The following is a 13,023-nucleotide window of genomic DNA, read 5'->3' as shown; positions in this document are numbered from 1 at the left end:
CAGACAACTTGGAAGATTTAGTCTTCAGAGCCTTGTATAAAATGACTAAGAAATTTGGCTTCTACAGCTAAGGACTCTCTGCCACCTCTGGCAGTAATTTTATTTAATTTGCCTTCAAGCATCCCAGAACTCCATACAATGTGCAGTTATGAGCAAAATCTCAAATGAGGATTTCCTAAGAAAAGCCTTTGGTGTCATTAGTCTGGAGATGTCAACTCTGCTGCTGCTACTGCCACTGCTGAATTGTAAACTAGGCAAGTCATTTACTAAACTAAAAATTTTCTATCCCTAATATCTTTCTTACCTGTCCTGGAGATGTGTTTGATTAATACCAGATAATTTATGTGAAAATTCTTTAAAACAAAAACAGTCCATACATTTTTATGTTTATAGCTAGAATGAATCCGTTAGCATCCTTGACAGTAAACTGATTAAGCTGAGAGAATTGGACCATACTTAGAGACTAGTTAGGTGACTAGTAACAGGATTTAAGAATTGCTTCTATGTGTGGACAAGATCTTGGGAGTTCTTAAACTATTCTCAGCCTCCAAATCCTTGGATTTCTCTAGGCATCATTTGAAGAGTGGAAATAAAAAAGATTACCAGTCTACACAAACTGAATGTAAAAATACTTGCTTTGTCTCTAAGTATTTTGCATTTGTGTAAAAGCCTTGATACCTTCAGTTAAGTTTTCTAGACATTTATCAAGATAGATAGTGTTCAAAAATTTAATACATTTCTCAAGGTAAAAAACAAAAAGGCTTAGAGCTATAAGAGAGAAACTCAAGAGTGTTCTAAGTACTATATTAGGGTTTGAAGAAAGATCAGTAAGTGAGTGATACAGTACATTACCCACCTATCCTATAAATTACAGGATGCTTTTGACTAATGGAATATAAGCTAACATCCAAAGCTCTTCCCCATAAGTTTAAATAATGGCCAATAATGTAATTTCCAGTGCATTGTAAAATGGCATTTTACAGTAGCAGTCACTCCTTTAAATATATGCAGTGGAATTAAATATAGTATTTTGATACTCATCCATTTTTAAGAAGTGAACTAACACTTTGCTTGAATAAGTATTACATTGTATTGCTGTTCTGTCCTTTACATTCACAGCAATAGTTCTCAGGGACTATTGCCTCCCTCCCATGGTATATTTGGCAATATCTGGAGACATTTTTGGTATCATAACTAGGGAGTGGGGGCTACTGGGTATCTAGTGGGAGGAGGCCAGGGATATTGTGAAACATTCTGCATTACACAAAGCAACTCTCAACAACAAAGAATTAACTAGCCCAAAATGTCAGTAGTGGTATGCTACTAAGAAACCCAGACCTACAGAATTCTATTCTTACATAGAATGGTTTTAGGCATAAAAGTCTTACTGGTTATCATTGTTTGCTGCAGCAAAAAAAAAATGTGTATATTAATATTTATTCCATATCTTGTGGTCCTAATGTTCTAAAATTAAGTCAATCCAGGAAAATTTTTTTAATCATTGTGACTGTTACTAATATACAGATGATCAACATATAAATATAATTTTGAATAATTATAGAAAGTAATACTTTATCGAAATGTATTTCTTAGTGAGATTGGGATTTTTATTATTTAGTTTAAGTTTTCATGGGTGAATATTATTTATTTATTGCTAGAATCTTACCTAGCCATTAATTTTCTCAATATTGACTTTTAGGTGCCCTGGCAGTTATGTCCTGGAACAACGCACTGTAGTGAGATTCAGGATAGGTAAGAAGTTTATTTCTTTTGTAAAGGCCAAAACGGCCATTCTCTGTGTACTGAAGTACCTCAAACATTATTTTTTTAAGAAGTTGTTTACTAGTAGTTACTGGATAGGTGGATGGGTGATAGCAAGGACACTGGTGGGAACACTCTGGATATATTCTGAATACAGACCTAACATAATTTACTCAAGGTTTGGATGTGAAAGAAGGGGAAGCAACAGCTCTCACTGTGTGGTTTTTATCCTAACCCACTAGATTTATTATTTGCTGAGATGGGGATACTGAGAAGAAAAGAATGAGGCAGATACAAATACAATTCCCTCTGTCCATTTTCTTTAGTGCCGCATTTGTGTTTCTAAGTTTAAGTTAGCTGTTGAATCTTACAGTTATCTTATAGTTATCTATCAAAATGTAAATAATATATTACTCTCAGTGTAGTTAAAAGACTTACACATTTTCCCACAAATGACAGGATCTTTTCCTTGGTTTCTAACTCCATTGCCTACAGTTCAAACACTTGACAGCGTTAGTTGTAACTCTTTACCAAGTAATGTTAATAATCTAATTGGTATATATTTGATTACTTTAAGGACAGGTTGTGTACAGTGTTTTAATGGTATTTTAAACACATTTTATTGTATTTGAAATCAAAAACTAGATGTAGGTAATTTTTAGGACAGGTTCACTATCATCAAACAGTTGACTCCATTGGATGTATAAAACTCATAAACACCAGAGGACTTTGCTTGTTATAATTGAATTATAGTAGTTTTCTGACTTGTGCAAAACAATGCAATTTAGCTCAAATGCAACTGGAACCTTTAATTCATGATTTATATTAATTCAAATTAATATTCATTGTTATTGGCTAGGCTGATCCAGAGAGGCATGTTTTTCTCGTAGTAAATTTTGAATACTTCTGTTTTTTTCCCACATTGTTTCAGCAAAGGAAATAATATGTGAAAATATAGAAAAATTAACACCATTTCAATGAGAGGTTACTTTCATACCCAGTTATTAAGATCTTTTGAAAAGTTAACCCAAAACGTGTACACCTTTGTAAGTTAACATTATTATTACCTATTTTATGGATTGGCATACATATGGAAAGTTCCCTTTATTCAGTTCCACCCCAAGTTCAAGAATCTGAGGGTATGGGTTCTCCAAGTCCAGTGGATGAGACAGAGATATATACCAGCTTTATTATATATCTGTGATATATAGTGAGGTCTAAGCAATATTGAAGGAGCATAAACAAGTTAGAAATTCCTGAAGTTACCAACATTATATTTGCATTGAACTCCTTTTGGGAGAGTAAGTTGTGTGCACTAAAATAATTTTGCTTCTTTCTCCTTTAACAGCCTGTTTTCTTAAGCCTTACATCCTATGTCTCTTACCTCTCTGCATCTACTGGCTTGTAGATGGTGAATGAATCTACTGGCCACCGCTGGTGAATGAAAGCAGCTACAGCCCACTGCTGTGGCTAAGCAAGTCTGCCAGAAAGCTTGAAGAGGAGCCTCAGGTGCCCTTTACAGAGCAAAAGCATCCTCTGAGTAGCTAAAGCTTGGACTTCTAAGTAAGGTATCTTTACCGGATCCCTTAATGGAAATCACATGTATAGGTAAAAGACCTGCCATGCCATAGTCTTTAGCCTAATGGCTGTGCCAGTTGTAAAGATGATCCACAGCTGAAGAAGGCTATTTATGTTTTGTACTTGGGTATCAAACATAATATGTATTTAGTATTCAAAATTATATAGTTGAGATATGTTTTTTTGGTTTTCCTTGCAAAAGGGCTTATAAACCCTGTAGGTAATTAATTAAGAATTCCCATTTGGAACACTAAAGATTGTGGCCACCAATTCTAACATATGGGATATGTGTATGTGTGTATGTGTGTGTGTGTTGGGGGGGTTCCCCATATCAACAAGCAATTCTCCCAACACCAAGTGGGTGTCCTACAATTTAACTCAATTCTGACACTGTCTACCTGGTAGACCAGGTAGTTACCTGTGCTTCTGAATGACCAGCTATAAATCAGAGATTCCCATGACCCCTTCTTTGCGTCACAGGTTAAGAGTTCAGTCCTACAAGACTGTCTGTGCTTCTGCTTCAGATGCCAGTAGCAAGTCCAGGTTATCACCTATCTTCTCTCACATACCCTCTCCTTGGTTTTGATTAATTTGCTAGAGTGGCTCACAAAACTCAGAGTATTCATTAGATTACTGATGAATTACAAAAAGATGTAACTCGGGGCACCTGGGTAGCTCAGTTGGTTAAGCGTTCAACTTTGGCTCAGGTCATAATCTCACGGTTCATGGGTTCAAGCCTTGCGTAGGGCTCTGTGCTGATAGCTCAGAGCCTGAAGCCTGCTTTGTATTGTGTCTCCCTCTCTCCCTGCTCCTCCCCCACTTGTGCTTTGTCTCTCTCTAAAATAAATAAACATTAGAAAAAAATTTTTTTTAAAAAGATGTAACTCAGAAACAGTCAGATGGAAGAGATGCATACAGCAAGGTATGGGAAAAGGACTAGGAGCTTCCATGACCTTCCCAAGTGTGCCACTTTCCCTGACCATGTGTTCACCAACTTGGAAGTTCTCAAAACATCTATTTGGGGTTTTATAGAGGCTTTATTACATAGGTATGATTGATTAAATCACCATCTGCTAGTGATTGATCAGCCTCTAGCTCCTCCCTTCCCTCTTCTCTGTTCTTATCAAGGGGTGAGACTAAAAGTTCTAACCTTCTATTCCTGGTTAGTTCACCTGGCAACCAGCCCCCATCCTTCAGTGCTTTTCAAAAGTGACCCATTAACGTAAACCCAGTTGTGGTGGAAATAGGCATGTTATGAATAACAAGACACTCATTTTACCTTTATGGCTCTGAAGTTCTTTCAGGAACTGAAGACAGAAAAAATATAACAATCGATGTTTCCATTGCTCTTATGCTCAGGAAATTCCAAGGTTGTCATAAATCATATTATCACAGGAACTAACTGTAGAGATGTCATATCATCCAATGTAATCTAATTCCAGAGTGTGGCCCATTGAACTATTAGTCCACAACAGATTTACCTTCTTTGAAATGTAACTGATTCACTGATCTGTCTGATTTGACAGACCATATTCTACTTTCTGTCCTTGTGCTACCTTGTACTTACTAAAGAAAGTGGATTGATATGCAGGACTTTTTCCTCTTTTTTTCCCCCTTAGGAAATAGTAGAGTTCTAGTTATTTTTTTTGAGAAGCCAGGAATTAATCACAAAATAGTACATATTTATTTATTATAATTAAGCTTCCTTGAAGATTAGCCTGATACTTAGAACTTAAATAATTATATATAAATATATGGTGTGCTGATCTAATCACAAGGTAACAAGACCATTATTAGAACTTGTTGACAAATTAAAAATAGCAACTTAGTAGATTAAACTGGAATGTCATAATTAATTTGTCTTTATAGATAATATATCATTCTAAAATAAAATAGAATCTAATTGCAGTTATAAGTTTGCCGACTTAGTAGTAAATACAGTAATCGAAGTCCTAGGATTTGTTTAAAAGCAAGCTTTAAACTCTAAATAAGAGCAGATTTTAGTTTTTGTTATTAAGTTTTGATTTGTAAGTCTTTAAGATACTAGTACTCAATTTTTGAACTGTATGTAATGAAAGACATTGAAGCAAAGTAATGTAATCTGCATAAAAAAAGAAAAAGTTCAGTGTTTGTCTCAAATACCAAAGAGATAACCAACAGTAAATAGTAAAAAACTTTCCTATAAAAATCATTAAATTATAATATGAATGTTTATTCATTTATTGGAATATATGTTTCTACCAAGATGACTACCAATGACTTACATTTCTTACATTGTTTTTTCTCTTAAAACTGGAAATAATTGCAAAGGAAATTTCAGGGACAGTATTTTAAAAGTTCTATTTAAAAAATTACTCTCTTGGGGCACCTGGGTGTCTCAGTCGGTTAAGTGTCCCACTTTGACTCAGTCATGATTTCACAGTTCCTGAGTTTGAGCCCCTCATTGGGCTCTGTGCTGACAGCTCAGAGCCTGGAGCCTGCTTTGGATTCTGTGTCTCCCTGTCTCTACCTCTCCCCTGCTCATGCTCTCTCTCTATCTCTCTCAAAGAATGAATAAACATTAAAAAATTTAAAAATAAAATAAAAATTATTCTCAAATTCCTCTTAAGTTTGTAAAAGCCATGAAGAGAAATATTTTTCTCTAATAAAACATTAGCCTATCTTTTTTATATTTTGTTTTCTATTTGTTGCTTATATGTAGAACTAAAGTATTTTTATTATAATATTTTATTATAACATATCATAACAACAACAATTCTACATTTCTTTCTTTTTTGTGGGGGGAGAGAGAGAGAGAGAAAGAGAGAGAGAGGGAGAGAGCACACATGTGAGAGGGGCACAGAGAGAGAGAGAGAGAATCCTAAGCAGGCTTCACACTCAGTGCCTAGTGTGACACTGGGATCATGACCTGAGCTGAAACCAAGAGTCTGACACGCTCAACTGATTAAGTCACCCAGAAGCCCCTATATTTCTCATTAATTCTTATAGTTTGTAGATTCTCTGGGTTTTTTTATACATACCAAATATATAAGTTACAGCATCATTTAAAATATTATGTTTTTTAGGAATAAATCTAAAGATAGGAATAATGCTAAAGAAAGAAAGATGGACACCAACTCTACACTGAAAATTACAAATCATTGAAAGACAAAGGTCTAAATAAATGGAGAGAGTGATATACCATGTTGAAGGATTAGTAGATTTAATATTATAAAGATGTTAATTTATAATTCAGCATAACCCCCATCAAAATCCCAAGTTGTGTGTTTTTTTTTTTTTAATTAAATTGACAAGCTGAAAACTCAGACATATCTACAAAGAATGAGGAATGACCGAGTTATTCTTAAAGAACAAAACACTGGAGTACTTAGTAAATACAAACAGTAAAAACACACAGGTGGTCAGCTGACTTACAACAAAAGTGATTAAACAGTGTAGTTCCCAAGGTGGTCTTTATAATAAATGATACAAGATCAAGTGAATATTATGAAAAAACATGTACATCTTGATCTGTCTTCACATGCCAAATACCAGAATCAATTTCCTTTAGGAATTACAAACTAAATGTGAATGATAAAATACTAAAGCTTTTCAAAGGTAACAGGAGAACTTCTGTCTGACTTATAATAGGTTGTGATTCAGGAAATACCTAAGATCACCCCCAGGGAAGAACAGAGCTCAGCAAAGCTGGTATACTCATGGTTGCAGTTTATACCATGGTAAATGCAGATTAAAATCAGCAACAGGAAAAGGTACATAGGGCAGGGTACAGGAGAGACCTGGTATAGAGAGCTTCTAGTTGTTCTCTCCCAGTGGCATTGTGTGAACAGTGCTTGCTTCTCCCAACAGTGATATGTGGTGATGCAGACAGAGTGTTGTCAACCAGGGAAGCTCAACCAAACCTTGGTGCCCAGTGTTTTTTGGGGGATAAGTTACATAGTCATGGCTCTCTTCCCATATTGCTGATCTTAGTCTTCTGCTCCTCCAGAGGTCAGTGTGATACCACATGGGACAAGGTCCTCACCATAAATCACATTGTTAGTATAGACTACTTGGCATGGTTTAAAGCCCCCAGGTAAACAAAGACACTCCTTTGAGGCAGGACATTCCAAGGGCTTATAGTTACCTCCCAGTAACTAAGTTACTGGGATGAGGGCCATACCTTTCTTTGGACAAGATTAATCTTGTTACACATCAGTAAAGAGTTCTTAATAAATACCAAAAGCTCTAAACATAAAGGTAAAATGATAAATCCGTCTGTATTAAGAACTTGTATTCATTAAGAGAATGATTAAGTAACTCAGAGTAGGAGAAAGTATTTTCAATACACATATTTGACAAAGACTGGTATCCAGATTATGTGAAGAACTCCTAGAAATCAACCAGAAAAAAACCCAATGATGGTTGGTGGGGGAGGGAGACAACAAGCAGAAGACTTAAGAAGGCATTTAAAAACAATAAATCTCACCTTTAATACTAGACTTGGCAAAAATGTGGAGAAATCCTACCTCTTATACAATACTGGTTGGAATGTCAATTGGTACTTTGGAGAACTGTTTGGCTGTGTCTACTAAAGGTGAACATATGCATACCCTGTGACCTAACAGTTTTGTTTCTAAGATTATACCCAAGAGAAAACTCATGGATTCATTCACCAACAGACATATTTATTGCCATACTGAAATAGAAAACTGAAGAATATTCCAATGTCCATTAACAAAGCATAAATTGTGGTATATTCACACCATGGAATATGATATAGCAATATATATGATAAAACCATTTACAACTGTGTTAAACAACATGGACAAATTTCACAAAATGAGGAAAAACCAGACAAGATGGTACATTCTGTATTATTCCATTTATATAAAGTACAAAATCAATAATTAGGCATCACATTAGCAGTTATTCTTAGGCAATAAATACAAAAGCCATGTAGTGACTGGAAGGTGCAAAAGAAAGGTTCCAACAAGTTCAAGGAAAAACAGCAACAATAATACACATGGCAATCCAAATCCAAAGAGAAAAAAACACTTCTTTCAAGGAAGCCAAAAATGCTGCAGAAACCAAACACCTAGATACATTCAGTTTACAAAACAAAATGCTTAGCTTCTCTAAGATACTTACATTGAAGATACCTGAAGTTTTCCCAGGAGTAAGAGTAAATTGATTTGCATTCACTTTACAGGCCATTCTTGAAGAGAAAGTCTGCTTTAAAGGTAAATTTAATCTCTTAAAAGGTAGACCTACAGCTTTTAAATGACTTTTTTATGGTCTGTATTCATCAAGGGTTTAAAAGCAGTGTGTCACCTTTTTGCACAAATACGCTATAATAAAATATTTTTCTTTGTCCCTGGTTCCTGACACAAAGCTCCTAAAACCTTTGGAATTTCCTCAGTGATAAGGCAGGCCTCTAGTAGCTTCAGGTTGGGGGCTGGTCACCAGAAAGACCAATCCATGATTAAAAGCTTGGAACTTTCAGTCTCACCCCAAACTTCCAGGGAGGGGAGAGGGGCTGGAGATTGAGTTAATCACCAATGAGAAACAATTTAATCACTCATGCCTATGTAATAATATCTTTATAAAAACCCCTAATTGATGGGATTCAGAGAATTTCCCAGTTGAACTCATTAAGGTGCAAGGTAGGTAGTGCACTTCTTCCATTTGGCTGTTCCTGCGTTATGTCTTTAATATTATACTGGTAATCACAAATAAAATGCTTTCCTGAGTTCTGTGACTTGTTCTAGTGAGTTATCAAACCTAGGGAGGCAGTCACAGGAACTCAAGAATGTTTAGTTTGCTGAGCAGAACTGTAAGTATCCTTGGCACCCTATTTGCATAGCTTCTGAAGTGGGTGCAATCTTGAGGAACTAAATTCTTAAACTGGTAGAGCTTGATGCTAAGAATTGAGCTGAACTGTTACACATCAGTTGGTATGAGAATTATTTAATGTGTATTGTCAACAAATAATCTCTTCTTACAATGACAGTTGTTATGATTGATTTGTAACCCCCCCACCCCGCCCCCCACACACATTCATATGTTGAAATCCTAACCCCCAGCACCTCAGAATGTAACCATATTTGGAGGCAAGTTCTTTAGAGAACTTGATTAAGTTAGATGAGGCCATTAGGATGGGTCCTAATCCAATCTGACTGATGTCTTCATAAAAAGAGGAAATTTGGATACATAAACAGATACCAGAGGTGTATACACACAGGCAAAAGACCATGTGAACAGGCAGCAAATGTACAGCCATCTACAAGCCAAGGAAAGAGACTTCAGAGGAAATCAACACTGCTGGCACATTAATCTTAGATTTTCAGCCTCTAGAACTTTAAGAAAATAAACTTCTGCTGTTTAAGCCACCCAGTCTGTGGTATTTTGTTATGGCAGCCCTAGCAAACTAACAGAATTTATTATTTGATTTTACATGCTTATTTCAGACCAGATTCATTTCCACTGATGTTATATGCTTATTTGAGACCAGAGTTTTTAGCCTGGAAATTTTAGAGAACAGTAAGTAGTATCCACATCTCATGCTATCCCAACCCAAGGATTTGAATCATGATTTTCATACTTGAAAACTAGCACATGAATCACACATCAGGAACATGAAAGATCAAGTGGAAGAATATCTCAAAGCACAGAACAAAATTATAAACAGACAGGAAGTACGAAAGAAAAGATCAGAGAACTGAAGGACACATACAGAAGACCCAATAGTGAATAATACAGGAGTTCCAAAAGGTGGAAGAATAACGATGGAGTAGCATCAATAATTAAGTATTTTATAGTAAAAAAATGTCTTGAACTTGAGAAAGCTCTTTGTCCACAGAATAAAAGAGCTCACACTGGCAGGATTGATGAAGAAAAACACTGCTTTGGAAAAGAAGACCATAGGCTCAAAACTTAAAAAAAGACTTAGTTATTTACTAAAAATGACATTGCAGAAAAGGAAGAGTTCCTATCAGCTATTGCAGAGCAATCATAACCGATTTCTTTTTCTTTTCTTTTAAAGATTTTTTTAATGTTTATTTATTTTAGAGAAAGAGTGTGAGCAGAGGAGGAGCAGAGAGGGAGACAGAATCCGAAGCAGGCTGCAGGCTCTGAGCTGTCAGCAGAGTCCAACAAGGGGCACGAACTCACAAGCCGTGAGATCATGACCTGAGCCGAAGTCCGACATTTAACCGTCTGAGCCACCCAGGCACCCCAAAAACTGATTTCTTAATACAACAAAATTATCATAGTATATTTGTACACAATGGTGCAATCAAACCCCAATTCCAAGATTTGCATTATAGTCAATAGAAAAGATAGGACCTCAGTAACAGTTAATGAAAAAGGAAATACCAGTAGTCACAAATTAGCAAACAAAATGGTTACCCAAAGGAGATGCTAATATCATACAATTAGAAATGGTCATGGAATCTGTCATTAATATCTCAAGGAGCTGTCATTTTGTTGAGATTTCATTTTTTTCCACACACTGACCTAATGCTATCTTGTTATAGACATGTTAGAAATAATCTAGTTAAATTTCTGAGTCCCAAGGATAAAGAAAAAATAGTCTAATTAGCTAATGGAGGAAGAATAATTATGAAAGAAAAGAATCAGATGAACCAACACTTTATTTATAATATTAGAAGCTAGTAAATTTAGTATAATTTATATCTAGGGAAAGGACTATATGATCCATTGATTCTAATACAATCAAGGTATCATTTAATTGTCAATTTCAAAGAAAGTTGTTTATAAACATGTGAAGATTGATAGAATATATCACTCAGCAGCACAACTGAGGAAGTAGTAAAGGAAAGGACTATAATCAAACAACAAAGAAAATACAGATCTACAGACATGGGAAAATAGAGTAAATGAAAGAATGAGGAGCTCTGACACAATTGTTACCTTAAAGAGATATCTAAACAGATGCAGAGTGAATGAGTGTGTGTAATATAAATACTAACTGATGCTTCTTGAAATAAAAGTGGCATACTGCAAAGGCACCCTGATAATAGACTCTAAAGGCAATTAAAATATATCAACAAATTGTAGGAGTTTGGGGCCAGGGAGAGGGGAAATAAAAGTGTTCCAAAGGGCTCATCCAGTGAAGGAACAGAGCACCTACCAAACGAATAGTTGGTATCTCATTTCCATTTAACCCTTACTTTCATATGGATTTAATTTTGAATGTATGAAAATATAATCACTAGTTGCATGAAAAAGTGCAATAGAATTTCATAATTAAAACAAGGAAAAGAGACTAGTAATGATCAAACAGGAAAACTAAGAGAAATAGTTAAAGGAAAATAAGGAAATATTTTTTTAAATGCAAACAAAGTAGGATGAAAGGAAGAAAACATGAATGATTAACTTCTCCAGTGTATAAAACAGCTTCTCAGATTGAGTTGAAAAAAAAAACAAAACAAAACCGAAACCTATCAATATATTCTTTTAAAAAAAGTGGTTAAACAGAGCAGTGAAGAAATGTTGAAAATAAAACAATAGCATAAAAGAAAAGCAATTGCATATACAAAATCAGATAAAATGTATTAAGATTAAAAGTTCTAAATAAAATAAAGACTATACAATGACAAAAGGCACGGTTTACAAAGAGCATATAACAAGCCAGTTTTTAAGGTATTATCTCTCAGCTTCAAATTTATTGTTCTATATTTTGCTTTGTAATGCTGGAATTAGAACTCTGAAAATTGAATTTCTGATTGGTCAGTTTACTCCCTGTTAAGTTCTGGCAATAGGGGGCAATAAAGGGTTGTCACAAGACAAAGAAGAAAGAAACTGTTCTTTTTGTTACCATTTGTATCTTATTTCTATTAGCATCACCCTAATAAAGTTTTACTCTGGCAGCTTCAGAATACAAGAAGGTAGGGAGAAGCCATTGTATCTTGTCAGTGTCTATTCAGGGAAAAGCAGAGAGAGGTAATGGAGTATCTGAATGACCTGAGAACTGAAGAACCCCACATAAAGTAAAAGTTATTCACTGGAAATCATAGCAATTCAATTGGAGAATAGTAGCTAAAACTGGAAGAGGTTTAACATTTTCCAATAACCAGTAAGTTGGCTAGTTCCTGTAAGTTTTCATAACTGACCCACTAGGGCTTCCTCCATGTACAAGGCTTCATACTGAACAGAAACTGCTGGGATGAAACAAAATTGTTTAGTTTAGGAACAACTGAAATGAAGGAAAAAGGTGGTCCAGATAAAAGGGAAAAGGAAGCAGCTAGAATCTGCCCCAAGCAAGCCATTGTAGTTTTACTAATATATGAAAATAATATAAAAAGAATCTAAGCAGAGAAGCTATCTGAACTAAATCTTCTAAGAAGTTATGAAAACTAAATCAACATAGAAATGAACATTAGAAAACTATTGAAATAAAATACCAGACAAATAACTATAAGAAAACATGACAATAATAGAATAAACCTATAGGCAAAGAAAACATGCTAGAAAGATATATTCAACATATATGCAAATTGAAATATACCACTTCAAAATGAGATAAAAAATTAGGAAAAGATACAAGATATGAAAAAACAATCAGGACTAGGAAAACTCAGAAATTAGTTGATACAGCTCAAAAAATAATTGAAAACTATACCAGATCTGATAAATAAACTAGAGAAAATATACACCCCAAACTCAAGTAATCTCTTGTTA

General features: G+C 34.9%; 1 long non-coding RNA gene across 1 annotated transcript in view; it reads left to right on the top strand.

Annotated features, from left to right (window-relative positions):
- The first annotated feature begins 1,696 nt into the window (after positions 1–1,696).
- The window catches only part of LOC116738307, a 78,422-nt gene continuing 67,095 nt past the window's right edge, over positions 1,697–13,023 (top strand). The window contains exons 1-2 of the long non-coding RNA XR_004344082.1: positions 1,697–1,752; positions 3,110–3,329. This is a non-coding gene — a long non-coding RNA (uncharacterized LOC116738307). The remainder of the gene's footprint in view (positions 1,753–3,109; positions 3,330–13,023) is intronic.

Source organism: Lynx canadensis, chromosome C2 (assembly GCF_007474595.2).
Source record: "Lynx canadensis isolate LIC74 chromosome C2, mLynCan4.pri.v2, whole genome shotgun sequence".
In the NCBI taxonomy this organism is placed as follows: Eukaryota; Metazoa; Chordata; class Mammalia; order Carnivora; family Felidae; genus Lynx; species Lynx canadensis.
The sequence above is the reverse complement of the archived record's forward strand: the minus strand, read 5'-3'. Positions and strand labels throughout refer to the sequence as shown.